The 21,802-nt window shown below is 42.8% G+C and overlaps 1 long non-coding RNA gene across 1 annotated transcript in view; it reads left to right on the forward strand.

The window, feature by feature from the left end:
- Positions 1 to 21,802, forward strand: part of LOC109867395 (uncharacterized) — a 63,566-nt gene that overhangs the window by 10,718 nt on the left and 31,046 nt on the right. The window contains exons 2-3 of the long non-coding RNA XR_002251797.2: positions 11,279 to 11,341; positions 11,493 to 11,673. This is a non-coding gene — a long non-coding RNA (uncharacterized LOC109867395). The remainder of the gene's footprint in view (positions 1 to 11,278; positions 11,342 to 11,492; positions 11,674 to 21,802) is intronic.

Genomic DNA, 21,802 nt, shown 5'->3' on the forward strand with positions numbered 1-21,802 from the left:
GTGTTCCGTCTTAAGTCCAAAGACAGAGAGCCTGAGCCAATGTAAACTAGCTCTGTAACTAGGGAGGTTTGAGTGGGAGGGAGAGGCAGCCTAGGGGACTCCCTTTATGGTTGTTTTTCTTGATCCATATTACTTACCTTGAAAGAGCGAACGTTCCACAGGGGCCTCATAGAAATTCCAGTCAAAGTGTCATAGTCATTTTTTTACCACTCAGCAAGACACCACACATTTATTGTCCCACGGATGTGGATGGACAGTAATGTCGTCACCTATTTAGATCTGTGATTGAAAGGATCCTTGGCTTCTATTGAGTTTCAACTGACTGAAAGTCAGTGGATGACACCAACAACCAGGCCATCCTTGAAGGAAAGAGCAACCAATGTGGAAGAACCGTGGTCAAGAACTTCACCAAAATGTATATTTCGAGCATTCTAGCAGCAATGCAAAAATACTCCAGAGTGACTTTTGGACTGTTCTTTAGGTCCTTTCGGTTTTTGCGCTCTAGATGTTTACCCAGGAATGAGAGCTGGGTCAGGACGTCCTGGCAGGGTCGTGTACTGCGTCGCCTGTTGTTCTTGGACACTCCCCAGCAACAGCTTGGAGTTCTATCTGTCTTTGGTCATCTCACTGTAACTGTTAGGGGACCAAATTATATCAAGCGTACTGTGCAAAATTGTATCGTTATGGTACCTTACCGAGAGGGGAGACATGTATACCTTTTATAGCTTAGCGTTTGAAGTATTTGATACAAGCAATGAGAGATTGAGAAATATTAGACAATACAACAAGAATATGACCTTAACAGGCCCTGAAGGATATCAAAATATGTTAAGGTATCCTTAAAGGTTCCCGTTACTCATTTAGGGTGCATAAAATGACCTCCTATAAGCGATGTAAACCTCAGTCCTCCCTTGTCTTTAATGTAGGCCTACATTAAACACATACAGTAACCTACAATCTGTGCTAGTCAACCTATAGAATTGATCTTTGTAGCCAGAAGAACAATTTAATGCAAGAACAAGAGAACACTGAGTGTGTCCTTACTCAGAAAACCAGGAAACCACTACAGAGGGAGAATGCATTCTTACATTCTTAGAACTATTGCTAAGTGTTCTTTAGAAAAGGTACACTCCCTTCTGCTAAATGCTGTCAGATGGGCCTTTTTAAAGCCGTGTGTGGGAGTGACTCGCAGTCGTCCTGTTGCCGCTCATGTGTTTTTGTTTCTTCAGATTTCTGTGGAGGCATTATTCCTGGTGTCTTTGGAAAAAAAGGGAGATGAAGTGAAAAGAACGAGACGAGTTTGGATCTTGCAGGCAGACAGAAGGCATGAAAACAGAGGGAGACGTAGGTAGTGTGTCAGGGGGAGAGATTTAGGTTTGCGTTGGCAGCCGCAGACAAAGAATGCAGACAGAGTTGGAAGGGGGTAGCGGGGTGCTAGGTCACTGACACGACAAATCAAAACCGAAGGGACTTAGACTTCTCGCTTTATATTTCTTGCTTGATAAACATCTCTGTGTGGAAAATTGCCCCAGCACCTCTGATACATTGTGCTATGAAGCTTTACCTCCCACCCGTCCTTCTTACTATAGCAGTTAATGTTGACTCATCCCCCCACTGCTCTGACTGCAACAGTACACAATACGTCTGCAAGGTAACGTCCTTGAGCTATGACCACATGTGTTATGATTGGACAGTGCTGTGTTATGCTGAATTTTATGCTAGAATGTGGACTTGAGCAAACCAGCAAAGGTTCCACTGATATTTTTTTTTTTAAATCTTCTTCACGGAGACACCATCACCCAAAGCCTTGGAGTTACTAATGAAGTCATGCACAGCAAGTGCAGTCATAGAATAGCTTGTTTGATTTGTAAAAGGCACCAGTCAGGCTGGGCTGAGGCAGGCGGCAGTGATATGAGATGTCTTCTGTGCTATCGTATGCGTGGGCAGAGACTCTGTCTGTATCTGGTGCCAGCCACTGTTTATGACTAATACACATTAGAGAAACCATTGCTGTGGAGGAAATCCTGAGGAGGAAGGCTTATTCAAAACATTTAATCTTGTAACAGGCAACAGTGAAACACACTTCAGTAAACTGGCAAACATAGTAGATCACAGAAGCCAGAGGGAAGGGGAGACCTTATAGTCCAAGTATTGTGTTACTGCTGTGATGCAATGTGTCTGGTAAGAAGAGTATGAACTTAGTGGAGACAACTGTCACTGACCAAATAAGATGATTAGGCAGAATCATGATCATATTTTCAGTTGGGGGAAGATACTTTTATTTTGAGAATTAAAAGTGGAAACACACTTACGCTAAATCAAAGGCCCTAACCAGGAACCAACCAGGACAATAATAGCAAAGTGATTTTCCTTCACTCACGGAGGGCATATTTAAAGTAACAATTATGGATGTGAAAACTTGACATGGAGGGAGGCGAGCTGACAAAGTGCCAAGTCCTCTTTGTGTCTGGAAAGTCCACATCAGTCTAAGAGCCAGGGTACGTAAAAAGGAAACTATTAGTGTTGTTTTCTTTTGCAAGATTAAAGCTGCTTACAAGGACCAAGTCATCATAAATTCTACGCTTCATAGGTGTTTGTATTGAACTTCATCTCAGGCTGTGCCTTTAATCTTCAAACAGGAGAAAAGTATTTGGTAGGACACTCCTCCCAGCTTGAGGCCTACAGTAGGCAGTGAGTGGGTGAAAGCACACAAAGAACCTTAAAACTAACACAAAACCCAGGGGAAAGTGTTGTAATCAAAACACAGAGAATATATCAAGCACACTACTAAAGGTTTCGGTATGTCCAGTAATACTCATACGGGAAAAAAAAAAATGTAAACGGCTATTGGAAGAATCAAGATATTTCTAAACATCTTAGCGCTGTCAATGTGTAATATCAGTGCAAGAGTTATATTACACACCCTATAACACTGAGTAATAAGAGTAATAATAATCCTCCTTCGGACATGACTGGGACTAATCTATCTTCAGTATAATTTGCTTGTCATTTTCATTGAGAAATACCCATGTGTATATTTTTCAGGCTGGACTTCTCAGATTTCCAAGCAATCTCTAAACTATCTTGTCAACTGGAATGATAAATGACTGAACAGAAAGAATAAACAAATCAACAGTCAGTTGTTTATGCCACCATGCTGTGCCATTAAAGCCCTCTTTATGCCATATCTACCAAAGAGGGAAAATACTGAGGACTTTGCCAAGAGTCCATAATTAAATAGACATACCATTCTATAGACGAAAGGTAATTGTTACTGTATGTGTTGGGGATAAATCAACCATGTTATGCAAGTCCCCTGGTGGTGACAAAACATTTAGCTTCCAGGTATTGTTTTTCAACCCAACATGGGACAACTCTGTATATTTACAATGTATATATAGTCATTTCTATATCTTGGAAAGTCCAAAAAGTCCCAAAAGTAGAAGGTGTTCAAGCACCACTCATAAAACATCATGTCGTCTTTTTATTATTAAAAAAAAATCTAAGCTAAAAAGAAAAGTTATGGGAGAAAATGATGGCTCCATCCCATCAGTGTCTCTAACACAGCAAGTTTGCTGCCGTGGGCCTTTCCTGCAGTCAAATAACCTAGTGGCCTCATAGGTGGAATGATACTAATGTCTTTCACAATTTCACAATTAATAACAAAAATATATATACTGTATATGAAAATCCAATGTTTCTACGTCAAAGAGTTTTGTTATATTTCAGCCTTCTGTGTTGTATAGAACGTGAAATATTGGGATGCAAACTCAAGAGTGAATACATTTCAACTCTATATCTGACATGGTACAGGTGTCTTCTTTCCCCCCCATAACCATGTCTGTGAGGTACATTTGAAGTCAGAAGTTGACATACACCTTAGCCAAATATATTTAAACTCAGTTTTTCACAATTCCTGACATTTAATCAGAGTAAAAATTCACCACTTCATTTTAAGAATGTGAAATGTCAGAATAATAGTAGAGAGAATGATTTATTTCAGGTTTTATTTCTTTCATCACCTTCCCAGTGGGTCAGAAGTTTACATACACTCAATTAGTATTTGGTAGCATTGCCTTTAAATTGTTTAACTTGGGTCAAACGTTTCAGGTAGCCTTTCTCAAGCTTCCCACTCACCTTTTCAGTTCTGCCCACAAATTGTCAATGGGATTGAGGTCAGGGCTTTGCGATGGCCATTCCAATACCTTAACTTTCGATATAGGACTCGTTTAACTGTGCATATAGATAATTTTATAGATAATGTTGTACCTGTTTCCTCCAGCATCTTCACAAGGTCCTTTGCTGTTGTTCTGGGATTGATTTGTACTTTTCGCACCAAAGTACGTTCATCTCTAGGAGACAGAACGTGTCTCCTTCCTGAGTGGTATGACGACTGTGTGGTCCCATGGTGTTTATATTTGCATACTATTGTTTGCACAGATGAATGTGTTACCTTCAGAAACCTTGGAAATTGCTCCCAAGGATGAACCAGACTTGTGGAGGTCTTTCTGAGGTCTTGGCTGATTTCTTTTGATTATCCCATGATGTCAAGCAAAGAGGCACTGAGTTTGAAGGTAGATCTTGAAATACATCCATAGGTACACCTCCAATTGACTCAAATTATGTCAATTAGCCTATCAGAAGCTTCTAAAGCCATGACATCATTTTCTGGAATATTCCAAGCTATTCAAAGTCACAGTCAACTTAGTGTATGCAAACTTCTGACCCACTGGAATTGTGATACAGTGAATTATAAATGAAATAATCTGTCTGTAAACAATTGTTGTAAAAATTACTTGTGTCATGCACAAAGTAGATGTCCTAACCGACTTGCCAAAACTATAGTTTGTTATCAAGAAATTTGTGGAGTGGTTCAAAAACTAGTTTTAATGACTCCAACTTAATTGTATGTAAACTTCCGACTTCAACTGTATTTGCTTTTCTTTCAAAATAGATTTGCTTAAGACTACCAAGAAACACTCTGTGTGACCATGATTTAGTCCACTGCAGTAAAAGGTTATTGAAAAAGCTATTTTAGAAGCCACAAGGTTAATATCACTGTAAATCCCAAAAACGTTTCAGGACACAGACGTTCAGGCGGCATTGTGTAAAATAAGTGATCAGTGATCTGATATTCTGTTGAGTTATCAGAGATTCAATTGTATTTTAATTAACGTTGTGAAGGCATCTGTAACGGTTTTCTTCCGTTGAAGGAGAGGAGGACCAAAATGTAGCGTGGTTAGTGTTCAACATGTTTAATATAGACGATGAACGAGAACACTGCAAAATACAAAACAACAAATGTGAAAACCGAAACAGTCCTATCTGGTGCAATGACACAAAGACAGAAGACAACCACCCACAAAACCCAACACAAAACAGGCTACCTAAATATGGTTCCCAATCAGAGACAATGACTAGCACCTGCCTCTGATTTAGAACCATATCAGGCCAAACATAGAAATAGACAAACTAGACATACAACATAGAATGCCCACTCAGCTCACGTCCTGACCAACACTAAAACAAAGAAAACACAAAAGAACTATGGTCAGAATGTGACAGTACCCCCCCCCCCCCCCTCCCCCCAAGGTGTGGACTCCGGCTGCAAAACCTGAACCAATAGGGGAGGGTCTGGGTGGGCATCTGTTTGCGGTGGCGTCTCTGGCGCAGGACGTGGACCCCACTCCAACATAGTCTTTGTCTGCTTTAGTCTCCTCCTAGGAACGGCGACCCTCGCCGCCAACCTTGGATTGGCAACCCTACTAAAGGGCCCCACTGGACTAAACAAACTCCTCCGGACTGAGGAGCAGCTCCAACATAGTCTTTGTCTGCTTTAGTCTCCTGCTAGGAACGGCGACCCTCGCCGCCAACCTTGGATTGGCAACCCTACTAAAGGGCCCCACTGGACTAAACAAACTCCTCCGGACTGAGGGGCAGCTCCGGACTGACGGGCAGCTCCGGACTGAGGGGCAGCTCTGGACTGAGGGGCAGCTCCGGACTGAGGGGTAGCTCAGGACCGAGGGGTAGCTCAGGACCGAGGGGTAGCTCAGGACCGAGGGGTAGCTCAGGACCGAGGGGTAGCTCAGGACCGAGGGGTAGCTCAGGACCGAGGGGTAGCTCAGGACCGAGGGGTAGCTCAGGACTGAGAGGTAGCTCAGGACTGAGAGATAGCTCAGGCTGGCTGACAGCTCTAGCAGCTTCTGGCTGACTGATGGCTCTGGCAGATCCTGGCTGACTGGCGGCTCTGGCGGATCCTGGCTGAATGGTGGCTCTGAGGGATCCTGGGTGACTGGCTGACTCGCGGCTCTGGCGGATCCTGGCTGACTGGCGGCTTTGGCGGTTCCTGGCTGACTGGCGGATCCTGGCTAACTGGCGGCTCTGGCGGATCCTGGCTGACTGGCAGCTCTGGCGGCTCCTTGCAGACTGGCGGCTCTGGCGGCTCCTTGCAGACTGGTGGCTCTGGCGGCTCCTTGCAGACTGGCGGCTCTGGCGGCTTCTTGCAGACTGGCGGCTCTGGCGGCTCCATGCAGACTGGTGGCTCTGGTGGCTCCTTGCAGACTGGCGGCTCTGGCGGCTCCTTGCAGACTGGCGGCTCTGGCGGCTCCTTGCAGGCGGGAGACTCTAGCAGCTCTAGACAGGTGGGAGTCTCTAGCAGCTCTGGACAGGCGGGAGACTCTAGCAGTTCTAGACAGGCAGGAGACTCTAGCAGCTCTGGACAGGCGGGAGACTCTAGCAGCTCTAGACAGGCGGGAGACTCTAGCAGCTCTGGACAGATGGGAGACTCTAGCAGCTCTGGACAGACGGGAGACTCTAGCAGCTCTGGACAGACGGGAGACTCTAGCAGCTCAGGACAGGCGGGAGCACCCGTAGGGATGAGACGGAGAGACAGCCTGGTGCGGGGGGCTGCCACCGGAGGGCTGGTGCGTGGAGGTGGTACTGGATAGACCGGACCGTGCAGGCCCACTGGAGCTCTTGAGCACCGAGCCTGCCCAACCTTACCTGGTTGAATGCTCCCGGTCGCCCTGCCAGTGCTGCAAGGTGGAAAAGCCCGCACTGGGCTGTGCATAACACGGTGCCTGCCCGGTCTCTCTCGCTCTCCGGTAAGCACAGGAAGTTGGCGCAGGTCTCCTACCTGGCTTCGCCACACTCCCTGTGTTTCCCCCCCCAATACATTTTTGGGGCTGCCTCTCTGGCTTCCTTGCCAGCCATGTTCCCTCATATCGCTGGCTCCTCTCTCCAGCTGCCTCCGCTCTCCTAGCTGCCTCCACCTGTTCCAGTGGGAGGTGATCCCTTCCAGCCAGGATCTCCTCCCATGTGTAGCAACCCTTGCCATTCAAAAGTCCTCCAATTTCCAGGAGTCCTGACATCGCTGCCTCTCCTGCTGCTGCCTGTTACCACGCCGCTTGGTCCTTAGTTGGTGGGTGGTTCTGTAACGGTTTTCTTCCGTTGAAGGAGAGGAGGACCAAAATGTAGCGTGGTTAGTGTTCAACATGTTTGATATAGACGATGAACGAGAACACTAGAAAATACAAAACAACAAATGTGAAAACCGAAACAGTCCTATCTGGTGCAATGACACAACGACAGAAGACAACCACCCACAAAACCCAACACAAAACAGGCTACCTAAATATGGTTCCCAATCAGAGACAATGACTAACACCTGCCTCTGATTGAGAACCATATCAAGCCAAACATAGAAATAGACAAACTAGACATATAACATAGAATGCCCACTCAGCTCACATCCTGACCAACACTAAAACAAAGAAAACACAAAAGAACTATGGTCAGAACGTGACAGCATCTAAGGTCCTGCCAAAAATACAGACATACAGAGTCAGCCACCGATTGTCACTGTGCAGCTCTGAACAATGTACCGGCCACAGGAGTTCAGAGGTTCTCTTTCATGGCCTTCCAAGGAGGCCTGCTTGCTGACTGCTCTCTGAAATGCCACATGAAGCAGGTGGCCAAACAAATGAATATGGGGAACAAACACACACCAGAAATGAAGCCGGAGACATTGGGTTCCTGTGAGCCTTTTTAAATGCATCATCATCAGAGAAGCAGGTGGTACGACCGTGTTACAGTGACCCTCTTGCCCAGTTCCAAAATCCAGTGGCTCTGTAGTCTCTGATGCTATGTTTTGGGAGCCAGAGCACAGATCCTTTGAAGATACTTGCAGTTAGAAGTTTGCCTGAATCATCTGTCCAACAGTTCACTATCCAGCAGCGGAAAGAGGATAGTTGTGTTTGTTTGACTGAATGGGGATTGTTGGATTATTTTCTACCTAGACCTCTTTTGAGAAGTTATCCAATAATCAATAATGTAATGAATCAAAACATTGTAATGGTATTGCATGGTCGTGTCATGACAATATGCCGTCTGGCTTGTGGAAGTTGCCTTGGCAGGATGTTGTTGAAGACCTCTTACACAAACCTACCGCTTGATAGCAATTTAAGCTTTCTCAGGTGAGGTTTGCCACATGACAAACCTACTAGGTTGGGTTTTGCCCCATTTCAAATGCCACAAGGTGTCCAAAGTCTTACAGTTTTGTGTGTTTTAACATTCTGCATCAGGTTGATCGCCTGTGGGCATTCATTATTTATGAGACAAGTTTTGCCAGCCTAATAAGAGATTATAAGACAGTACAAACAGTCACACATAAGACACACTGTGATATAAGTAGGGTTTTTGCAAGAAGTGCACATTTTAAGGGAAGAACATAGCAGTAGTTGTCACTGAATTATATGGTTCCAAAAATAGATTTAAAGGGTGCTTCAAAAAGACGAGCCAGAATTACCACAGGTCCTGCAATCAAATGTACTTTAATTTCTTCACTGGTGCCAGAACATACAGCACATACAATCAAGTATCATCTAATACAGCCGTCTGTTGTGGGTGTTATCCACTTCCTCATTATAGGCCATTTCCCCATGGTGTTAACCTACAGTATAGTTGAACAATAAAGATCATGAGTACTAGGTACCATTAGTAGGGATACCAAACACACCAAGAAAGTCATGAAGAAGGAACAACAAAACCTTTTCCCCCTGAGGAGACTGAAAAGATTTGTCATGGGTCCCCAGATCCTCAAAAAGTTCCACAGCTGCACCATCGAGAGCACCTGGAGGGTTGCATAACCGCCTGGCATGGCAACTGCTCGGCATCCGACTATAAGGCGCTACAGAGGGTAGTGTGTACGGCCCAGTACATCATTTGGGGCAAGCTTCCTGCCATCCAGGACCTATATACTTTCGTTTATTTAGTAAATATTTTCTTAACTCTATTTCCTGAACTGCATTGTTGGTTAAGGGCTTGTAAGTAAGCATTTCACAGTAAGGTCTACCTACACCTGTTGTATTCAGCGCATGTGACAAATAACATTTTATTTTATTTTGATTTGATTAGGGACACTGGTGCCATCCTTGGGTTGTGGTGCCAATATTGTTTTTTGTTCCACAAATTAAAATCAGCAGCTTTTCATCTTAATTGGACAATTTGATTTGTTTCCTGTGGTTTCTTAAAAAGTTTACACTAACGTCAAATACAAAGTTAAGCTAAATTGTGTTAGTGATGAGTTCTCAAAGCATTGCTCGACTCGCTAATGTAACAATGTGTTTGTGTAAATGGAAAGGTCTCAGTAATGTGCCCTATACAAATGTGAAATAAAAATGTTGCTCAAATTTCTATTGTGACATTTTGCATAATTTATGTATATTTCACATATCCAAGGAGATAATTGTGTCTTTGTAGTATGCGCAACTTATTTCTTGCCTTGCCGTACTCCCTTAGCCCGGGTCAAATGACCTACACACTCTGTATGATGGATGTTCTTCGGGAGTTCATAACAACGTGGATCATGACAAAAATTTTCCCTTATACACAAAATGGCAGCTCAGCTTACTACCAAACAGATGACCTCACTGAGTCACAGTGTGAATGGAAGGCCTTGTGCCTTATCACAATCTGGAACTTTGACAAGTCATTTTTGTCACTGTCTTTGTGATGAGAAATACCCCAAGCAAGTACAATGTCAGGAGGTTCTTACGGAACTAGTTTGTGTATCCTTAGTGTTCCTGAGTAGGGGCAACTTAGTGATCATTGCCCTGCTATCAACTGTGAGTTTGAATTGCTGATAGATTTACCATTCTATTTTTATGAACACATTGAAATGTCATTGTACTTGATAGTTGTGGAATATATTCATCTCCCTTTTGATCTGCTCATAAAGTGCTGCAGTAAAAATAAAGAAAGCTACTAAAGGCTGTCGGCTATAAAGTGTGTGCATGATTGTTTATCTGTGCACAATTGTATGTGAAGAAAATCCTGACCCTTAGGAGATATTCATGACTTATTTAAACCCTGGGCATGGCTAAACAGTACAATTATTCACCATTGAATCAAGACAATTTTGCACTTTCCATTCCACAGAATTTCAGAGATATGAAAAGTAATATATTTCTTAAAAACAAAACCCCATTATTGCGTCCAAAACGCTGCCCGTGAATAACAATAGTTATAAAATACCACAAACCTCTTTACTTGCTGATGCAAACAAGTTTTATTTGCTGATGCTGGCACAAGAAGAAGAAACCCTAATTGTTGAGGAAAAAGGATGAGGCGTTTTCTTTTGTTATAGAGGGCTCTGGAGTATACAGGATGCAAATGAAATAAACAGTTTCCGATCGTAGCAATTACCCAAATTACTCAGCTGATAGCTTTGCTAAGGGTATTAGTGCCAGTCCAACCAACCCACCCTGCCCTGTGATAGTGGATCTGGTCCACAAAACATGTTTACTGACAAACAGGTTTTTGTATGCATTAAGAGCCAAATAAGTAGGGACTGTGTCAATCACTTCTGTGGAGAGAGAAAGAGAAGACAATGGTCACGTGAGAGGAACTCGTGCATGGTTTTCATATTATCACTAACTAGTGATTCAACGTTAGCATATTAAACCTCCTTAATTGATTTGCTATTCTGTGGTGAAATGGCAGTGCTGAATCTGGACATGTATACCCATCACCAAGCTCTCTGACGAGACGTCATTACAAAAGCCAAACTCTCATTTATGCTTATGTGTCTGCCAACAGTTTAACTTATCTATAAAAAGGTATACTAATTCAAACAGCATCAAACAACATTTTTTAAATCAAATGATAATTACTGCGAGTTAAACTATAATTACAGAATTATACAGTATATGTAGGAAGTACAACGTAGAAAGTAAACCTTAACCATAGTCAACGATTGCAACTTCTGCATCTCTAATAGGAGGAAGAGAGCTGGGTGCTGGTGTCCTCATCACGTTCTCAACTTACTGTTACTGTATGGCAGGTTTGTCAATTTCCCTTATAAGTACTATAATAGCCTGTTGTTCTGCCAAACTATATTCCTCAGAACCTTAGTCAAAGAGCAGTCCATTTAATAACTATCCCTCTCTTTCCCTTTCTCTCTCTTTCTCCCGCTCCCTCTCTTTTAATAACAGATTTCGTTGAGCAATTCATTTGGTTTTGGGCTGTTCCCTGGCGTCCCCACCTCCCAGAGAAATGTCTGAGGCCTTGATATATTCCTCTCAGGTTTCCATGGCCGCACCGCCCGGGCCAGATCCCGTTGCACTGATGTCACTCATGAATTGAACCACCTCTCTACGGGAAGGGATTCACAAGGTAACTTAAATCAAACTGTGCAAATTGGGAATAGATGCTGGGAGTGTATAATGAGAAGTTATATCAGCAGTGAGAAGCAGGATGACGTTTTATTAAGACAGCCAACCCAAATGGATACATACCTATAAGGTAAACTATTGAAGTAATGTGATAAAACTGTGACTGGAATGAATGGACATTATGCTCAAATTTGCTTTGTTATGAAGATATCATTACAGTTAGTTATAACAACATCATCTACATTCAATTACCATGTATCACTTGCCCTTTCAATCTGTTATCTTTCAAAGGCAAAAGTAAAGCTTTTGTGTGTGTGTGTGTGCTTGTGTATGTGTGCACGCGCCTGTGTGTGCATATGTACATGTGTGCGTGCTTGCGTATCCATACCGGAGGGAAAAGGACATTTGTTGAGTTAAATCGTGGCAAAGGTGATTTGGCCTACATGCATGTTGACAGCTTTATGGACTGTTGGCCTTGGAACGTGAGGGGAAAAGGGAAGAGAGCTGGCATGTTTCCCAGACACGCGCAGGTGAAACATCATGGTCAGTGCCCGTGTTAACAGTAACAATCTGGCACCTAACAAGCGCACCTACAGCCTGTCAGAGGAGACCACTGCGTAGCAATTTGACTGTGACTGTGTGTGTGCGTGTGTGTGTGGGGGGATTCAGTGTCTGTATGTGTCTACTGTATGTGTGTGCATGTGTGTCCCAATTCAGGAGGGAATGATGTCTGAAGCAATGTGACACTGCTGTGAATGAGATGAAGGTTATGGAATTCTAAGAACACATACACTTGCCAATTGAGGTAAAGTTCAACTGATGGACCTCTTAAAGCCTGCTGGAGGCCATCTATGGATTGTCATGATTTTGATCTGATGTAATCTTGACTGATTTAGATGATTGGCAATTGTGTCAAATCCACAAACAAAGAACACAGTGTTTTGTCAAAAATCTCCACATTGACTATGTGGTCAGTTAGGGCCGCAATTATGGGAGCTTCCAGACTATTCAATTGATAAAATATTTGTTAACTTCAGGATGTGTATTTATGCTTCAGTGGTAATGCTAGTTTTGTTCTTTGTTCATTTGTTTGTTTGTCTGTTTTTAATAGGGGGGTATGTTACTTGAACGTCATTATGTGATTGATTTTATGATGCCTTCTCAACATGACAACTCGCTGTTAGTGATAATGACATAGTTACGATAGAATGATCCATTGTGGACTAAGTTCACAGCTCTCTGCCCTTAAACCATATTGAGTCTTTGGCAACACTAAGTGCTGCCACACAGCCACACCCTTTCAGTATTACGTCATGAGAATCTTTGTCTGGGCTTGGTGACACAACTGTAAATGCCACAGCATGGAGCGTGGTCATTGCTTTAGCTAACGGAAACCTCAGCTATGTATGTCTGATCTCAGGGGATATTTAGACTCCAAACACCCGAGCCCCACCAGCAAGAAATGACACTGAACCGAATGAGTTGACCTCTCTGGATTTTTTTTTTACGAGGGCCTTTAATTGGATTTTAATATCATTCGATTGGGAGAAACATCTCATTATATTCCACTTTGAATGTATAAAGAGTCATGGTTTCACACGTGTAATTCATTCTTCTCTTGAGTCACTGTATAGTCGCCTATACAGCCAGAGACACGGTGGGCAGTTCATCTACAGGGCTCCACTTTAGAAAGGAATCTGTCCAGCTAGTGACTGTGAGAGAGCTTGAACGAAAAATCCCAAATACAGTTATTATCACAGTTTATTAAAAATTAAGGAAAATACTGGTAGGTCTCTAAGTAACGATTCTGAGGTTGTAAGTGTGTCTCTAAAATATATTGCTTTCTATGATCATTTGTGAAGACTTAAAAAGCATCTCTCACTGCGATGACAGTTTGTCACAAACCTCATTTGACAAATGTCTAAAAATGACCTCAATAGTCAGAAAACTAACAATACATATAGCTCATGAGTCTACATGATATTAGTTACTTCCATGTACTGTAAAGAAAAGAAAAATCACTCTCCCACCCATTGTGGTTGTTGGGTTCTGACCAGACATCCCATGTGAGTTGCAAGTTGTGAGATACCAAGGGGCCCCTCTAACCTGCTGCCAACTATCCAGTGCACACCTTTTTCAGAGTCCAGGAAAAACACGCTTTACGTCAATGCAGAGGCTGAGAGATGGTGTCACTATTTGGCAAACTGGATGCCAACCAGCGTGAATCATTCTAGAAAGGGATTTCACTGGAAAAAATAAACAGTTCTTTTCCAAATAATGAGTGAAATCCCTCCTACTCCCTGTTGTAGTATTCTTGGAGAGGGGTAAGCCAGAACAAGTAGGTCCAACTGGCTAGAAACAGTAGATTTGTTGCTTTTGGGGGATGTTTCAAATGCAGTAATGACACCACTCTGAGTCTGTACAGAATCACATTTGAATACTAATAATGTGTTTACATTAGAGAAATTCAGACCCTGCAATAAAATGATCGCATTGCAAAAAATATTTGTAGTGGCATTTAATTCAAAACCACTATTTATTGCATCATCAATGAGAACATGGCTAATATTTATGTGGTATTAAAATAAACATGCAATGAACACAATGAAAAAGTGATCTGTGGTAGTCCATCCTTGTTTCAAATCACGTGCTGAGTATTCAAAAGGGATTCTTAGTTTTTAGTTTTTCACGACGATTTCCATATTTGCACCGTCAAAGTGTCACGCTTCTTCTCCAAGAGTCACGGAAGCAGCATAGCGTGTCATCCATCCAGCTCATTGACTGAAGGGAAGTGGTCAGTCAAACCAGCACCGTATCCGGGGTAACTCCTGACCTTGGCCCTCACATTTAAGTTCAGGTCTGACCTGAAGTAAAAGCCCCATTCTTCTCAAAGGCACGCCATTGTACCAGGGGCAGGTTAGTCTGCAACCTCCCAACACAGACACACTCACATTGGCCCTCAACTTAGGGGGCAACCCCTGTGCAACAGAAGAATTCTTGGGGAATTTATGCACCATCTCCCAGGCTAATTCAATTAGACGGGATCGTGTCGACAGTATGGCCATTGTGGCAAAAGCACAATGTTGCACTTCATATCGTCCAAGGCTCGGGGTGGAATTCTGTGCCATTTAGCTCCCCCCCCCCCCACGCTGCCCACCCCACCCCCACCCCTCAACGGCATCCTGGCCATTCTCTTTCTCTGTCCCCCTCTCCCTCTCTGTCTCTCTGTCTGTCCAATGATATGCCTGAGGGTCCTTTGCTGGCCACAGATAAGGCGAATCATTAACCAATCCCCTGAGAGAGGGCATTCACAGCCACAGGGCCACGAGGCTGGGTCTGGACTGGCGGCAACATGGAGGGAGCGAGAGGGGGAGTTCTGTGTCACTTAACGGACATGTCGTCTGTCGGACCCTTTGAGCTGCCTGATTCCCGCCTGGTACCGGAGCAGCTAGTCAGACACTCTGGGGTGAAATGCAGCCAATGTTGTTTTCCTCTTTCTGTATCTACATGTGACTTATGCATTCCACATAGAAAAACATCTATGCTTTGTTGTTTGCGTTGAGGCGTGCAGATTCCCCCAAATCTCCCCCAGTGCATATAGTGGCATATACACAGAAGACAATATAGAGTATGGTGCCAGTTTAACTTCAGATCTCATTTGCTGTATGACTCAAACTGAGATATCAGGGCAAACTATTCTTTGAAGGATCCAGACCCAACCTCTAATGGCTTCTTGACTGTACCTTGGAACCGCATCACCCCTCCTCCCTCGTGGTTTATTGCATGGTTATGTGAACCTAGTTATTTAATTCGGCCACTATTTGAACATCTTTGATTTCAAGTCATTTGGACAGAGGATCGCATACCATACTACCTTGCTCCTTGGAAACACACAAATGGAAGCCATCTCCATGTACAGACGGACTGTATTCTAAAAATATGACATCTCCAAAAGAGAGGGCCTTTGTGGATGGCAGTTGGTCATACATTCCTTCGTACAATTACACTTTGCTCCATGTTCCTAATACACTGGTGGCATTATTGCCATTCTCCACCATGTCTTGGAGCTGAGATCAGTCATGTTGGAAACTTTGTTTATAGATTAACAACCCTCCCTTCAAACTTAAAGTAGATATGCTAATGATAAGTACTATTGAGAAGGCTTCCACAACAAACCTCAAGTCAAAGATCAATGGGGTGACACAGCAACACAGACAGGCCTTTTGTCTGCTCACAGTCTCCAGCCCAGTTTCGCCTCAGGGATCAGATTTTCATATTGCGTCTGGTTTTTAGGTGACTGGATGCACAGACGTGCATAGCTCCACTAATTCTGGACTGTCTCTGGTTAAAGTAACGAATTAAGCAATAACTAATGAATAGAACCAAGCACTCCTTGGAACGAGAGTCTTCAGAATAAGATGGTTGACCTTCCATTTACCATGTTTGACCCTAGATAATCTGTGTGAATGGGCAGCGATCCTTTATCATGCCAGTGAAAAGAATGTAATCTGCAATGTCCGCACGCATGGACTTGTGAACTCGTAATATCAAAGGACTTTCCCATCGTGAATAAAAAGCTCTATATTGCAGTTACAGAACTTTGCTACCTTGTCTTATTATTTCAAAGGTGCATAGATAATAAAATAGACAGCACTCTAAAAGATAATCTTTTAACAATTCATGTATTTCCGAAGTGCTACATTGCCTCAAAGGTGCTACCTTTTTGTCGAGTGATAAGCTCTATATATTCATACTTAAAGTCAAACTAAAAGCGATACCTAATCCCTTGTTTCTCTAGTAGTTCTCTGTCCATTGGTCTCAGGTCTTGTTGAGGACCAGACAGTGATTGATTCACCCTTCTCTGTCCACATGCACAGCCTTGTGTGATAAAGATCTAATAGGTTGTTTGCCTTGTGATGTCTCCTGCATGCCTCCTGCATGCCTCCTGCCGGTCGTAAACCACTCATTAACCTCAGTCTTGGAAGTGGATCAGGAGCCGGGACTTTGTCACGGTGAGCACGGTTAGTCACACTGACTTCTTTGATCCCATTGACAGGGATCACACTGTCCCCTCCACAGTCAGGTGTCTCAGGGACCAAGTTTAATGACTCTCCAGTCAATTCACTGAGCTTTCAATTAGACGCCAATAGACTGGCTTGTGCGGCACACGCGTGCACACACATACAACGACACACAAACAACGACGGTAATCCCAGCTCTTGATCACCAAGTGCAAGGATAAATGAATTACAAATCAAACTATAGTAGCAATTGCTTACCAAATGATTGCCTTTGGTATGAAAACGACAATTCAATATCTTGAGAGGACTAAAATGATTATATTTATAAACTGAGTTGGAAAGTCACAAAATACGAGGGACTTTTACCCTACTACAGTCTGGAGAAAATCAAACAGGAATCCATCTAATTTAGAGTATAGGGACGGAAGATGGAAAAAGAGAAAGCTAATGTGGAGCCGATCATATCATTTTAATAAGCACTGGTCAGTATTGATTTAATCATGGACATGAAAGGAGCCGGACACACAAGCGACTCTTGTGCTTATAGACTATCTTTCTGAGGTAATTTCATTGCCGAGACCTGTTTGGTTCCAGGGACCAAGGACACTGTCAGATGAATAAAATACCAATTAGTTTACTTACATGATAAAAGATACTCAAACTTTATCAACAACATGGTCATGCTTGGGATGTCAAGTCTTTACAGACAGTTACTACATCTAAACAGTAGCATGTAATAACACGTGTAAACATATTTTATTAAATCTATAATTGTTCTAGTTGCAATTAAGAATTTTTACTCACTTATTACAGTATATTAGTCTAATAGTACCAGCAAATTGAATTTCCTAAGGGCATTTTACCCTCTGTCTCTGGTTTGGGTTCATTCTCATTCTAAATGCTCTAAATTTGATAATGATGAGGCGTTTTTTTGGGACTCACACTCAGAGGGCTTATCCCTTTAATAGTTTAATATAGGTGGGGTTATGGGGTGAGTTGGGGGCGATGAGCAGCTGTCGATGCCCTGGTTGGTTGGATGTTGGCTGGGGCTCTCCCGGGGGCTTGGGGGGACTCCCTGCGGCTAAATGCTGTCTGAGTTGGCCTCCGTGTGCTGTGATAAAGGCGGGTCTTGTCTCCTCTGACCGTCCCCTGTGACTGGACGACTTACTGAGGAGTGTCTAATGATTAAACCTCAAGATTGTCTTCAGCTCCGGGGATATCAAGCTTAATATATGAAAGGCTCTCCAGACTTTGGTCACTGTTTCTACATTTTCATAATCTATTTATAAATTGAGGAAAATCACCAATTCAATGTAAAGGGGGAACATATATGTTGAGAGAACAAACTTTTCTTGGGTTTCTCTCTCTCTCTCTGAGTTTACTTAATGTGAGTGGGAAAGCGAAAAAGATGGGGGGGTCCGCGATTTCTTCTTGACATCTTTAATTCTGATAAGCACTTTTACTTTGAGGAGGTTTTGAAGTGGCTTCTTTGGCTTCACAGTGGTGACCATGTTACACTATATTTGGCTTGACAGGAATTTATACACTGCACTCAATTACGTTTCATTGATCCCTTTGGTGACAGGACACACTACAATAAGGACACTTTATGAGACAAAAGACAACACATACCGATTACACAAACAGGTGACAGAGCATGCTCCTGTGATGGGGTCCACCCCGTTGTCAGAACAGATGGCGATGGTCCTGTTGCTAAGGATAAGGCCAGAGGAATCCATTTTTTAATTCCAGATTATTTGCCTCAGCACCACAAGCAATATCGCTTGGTTTCCCAAGATATAATGAAGAAAAAGAACACACAAAAGGAGGACTTGGAGGTAGGTCAGGGAAGGGGAGGAGAGGCCCCTCTGTGTGAGAGAAACAGTCAGCTGTTACCACAGAGGTTCAGAGAGGTAGACACACAGAGGGAATTACTTGTTTAGGGAAGGAGAGCCAGGTCAGTGTTAATGCCTGAGATACAGCAACAGAAACAAAGACTTTCCAACTTGAAGCCAGTTGACTTTCATAATTAAAGTAAGCATGTCCGGGCCCAAAACTCTTGTTCTCCGCATCCTGACTCTGTAAAAACAACCAGACCGCTACGTACACACAAACCAGGGGTGTTTCAGGAGCCCAGCCACTGCCAGCGAGGGAGATGTTAAGTACTGGTGGTCTCACAGTGTGTTTGATCAAAGGGATCTACCGCAGGAGCCTATATTTGCTTTATCCGTGACTGTATTTTAATGGGCTCATGTTGTGAAAACAAAAGGAGGGATCTCTTTGGTGAGACGAGAAAACAATGAAAGCCAGCCATGTGTCCCACTTTAGATATGAAAGTGCCTCGTTTGCCACCAGTAAATCAAATCAAAATCAAATCAAAATGTATTTGTCACATGCTTGGTAAACAACAGGTGTAGACTAACAGTTAAATGCTTACTTATGGGTCCATCTCCAGCAATACAGAGTTAAAGATACAAAACAAATAGAAATAGAGACACGAGGAATAAATACACAGTGAATAACGAGTAATAATAACGAGTATGGTCAGGCTTGATTAAACTTTTGATTGGACTTTTTCTAAACTGGAAATGTAGGCACAGAAAAGCTTCCGTTTTGGATTTAACTGCAAAGTACAGTACCAAGTCCACCCATTTTCTTTATTTTATCACTGTCATCTTGTCTTGCTCCCAAGAACAGGAGTTGGGTCTCCAGTCTCAGAGCACAGCAGAGTAACGTGTGAACACAGTGCAAATGTAACATTGTCTGGGAGTAGACCCTGCGGCGTCAGTCTGTCTATGTGAGGCCTTTATGTCATGTTACATTTCCTCCTTTTGTCTGTTTCCACCTCTTTCTAAATCTATCTATCTTCATTCCTTTCTCTCCCACCCACTCTCTTCCTCCTCCACCGTGGGCCTATAGTCTCCCTCACATCCTAATTACAATAATAGAGTTATAACATTAAAACTTTCAATCTTGATGAGGGGACAGAAATGAGATGATTTTCTCCTGGATGCAACAGACAATTGACATGGACTTAGAGCATGAAACTCATGGTTGTCGCTATGTGTGGTAGTTATGTATAATGAAAACTAGCCCAATAGTTTATGTTTGTTTTGTGTGTGTATTTACATGTGAAGTAGTTTCATCACATTGTGAATCGCCATTATGAAACGTTTACTGAAATACAGCAAAGAATTACAAATGCTGATCCTAGATATTTCTAAAACTGAACATGCTTTTAGAGCTCGATGGGTGAGGGTTATGGCCTGTGCAACAAATAAACAAATATTATTTTCCCCATAGTTCAATTGCGTAATCCACTTGAATATTATTACATTCATGCATTCACATCAGTGGCAGACATCCCCCTCTGAAGAGTGCAATCATATGAATTACTAATAATGTCTAACCGGCAAGTGGTGTTACAACTCCTCATGCCATCTCTAATATGAAAGGTCATCACACAAGCCATGGACCGATTTATTCTTCATTTACAGTTTTGCTTTACGACTTGTAGCCTACAGTGTACCATAAAACGACACATTGTCAGCTTTTGTGGCAGAGGTCTGAATAGAACGAGAAGGAGTGAGACACCGACGGCGTCGCACACCAACAACCACACAGCTGTTCATCACCAAAAGAGGTCTGCGCTATTTCTGCCACAACACACAAGCCTCTCTGTGCTAAAATAAGATCAACAAATAAACATGCATTCTTTAAAAAAAACAGCAACGTTTGATCATAGATAATTGATACGTTCTTCATAATTCTGTAATCGAATAAAACCTCGTTCTTCGGGCCAGATACTGGAATGTTTTTTCTTGGGATTATGTTTATAGAAAAAAAAATAGGGCACTTGATGCACCTGAAAATTGGCACATTTTCACAAATTTGCGCCAATTATGTCTCTTCTATTTGGAGATGAAGGCCGGCATTTGTAATTCAGATGAAAAATATGATCACAAAATTAGATCAGTGACACATGCTCGGATTTTCTCATAAATACAGGCGGCACAGAAAATGGGAGACTGTTTTGAGAGCATGAAGGACGAGTGTTAGCATTCTCCAATTAATTTACAGAAAAGGCATATTGTTCACAGTACATGTAGCAAGTGTGAAACCTTTTACATTGGTTGATGGGAATCTACTAGAAGTCAGACGGTGACCTGCATGTATAACGGTGACCTATTCTGGGCTGCATCACCGGCCTATACCAGAATTGAGTTGTCGCTCTCTGCCGTAGAAGCCTTTGTCTCAAAACGCGTCTATGACTATTTACTGTAGCATTCAAGCAGCAAAAAGCAGGAAAATGAACTCCCAACACACCCTCTGATCTCTTTATTTTATTGCACATTTTAATCTGGCATTGTAAGTGCTCCCAAGAAGCTGCCTTACCACTGCTTTCTCCCAAGCCCCTGTGGCTTTTATGGGGATTACGCTTCAAAAAACTGGATGAAAAGACAAGGATTACAGGGGCAAAATGTCAACATGTGTGGGCTTCTTTACACTTCAGTTTTTAACCATTTGAGGTCATTTCAGCCCTGACAGCGACAAAGAGGCTTACTCACATAAACACTGACCTTAGACAGCCCCAATCAGATGTCAGGTAAATATGCTTTATAGACCTGAGGACCTTTAATGATTGGTAATACATGCAGTGACGTGCGGTGTGATCGGTGGCTGGGTAGGCACTGGCTACTATCAAAGCCAGATTTACTCACAAATAAACCTTGATGAAACCCAAATTCACCAAACAACAGATAGCTCCCACAACCAGAGTGACTTGCGCTATTAACCAAAATAGGCAAAATACACAAGCGATAGCCTGCATATTTCATATCATCCCAAAAATTGACACACTTCTTAAGGCTCTGTCAATGTGCCCTTGAGCAAGGCACTCAACCATAATTGCTCCTGTAAGTCTGCTAAATGACTGAAATGTCAAATGTGAATGTATGCTCAAGTCAGCTCAGCCATAGACGGATGTAGCATCCACTGTTAAAACCAATAGGTGGCACTAAAACACCAATATGGACACCTTCATTTCACATTTCAACTCCATAGCCTTCACAATGAATTTACAATTCCTCCATTGCACCGTGGGGGGTA

Source organism: Oncorhynchus kisutch, linkage group LG2, assembly GCF_002021735.2.
Source record: "Oncorhynchus kisutch isolate 150728-3 linkage group LG2, Okis_V2, whole genome shotgun sequence".
Lineage (NCBI taxonomy): Eukaryota > Metazoa > Chordata > Actinopteri > Salmoniformes > Salmonidae > Oncorhynchus > Oncorhynchus kisutch.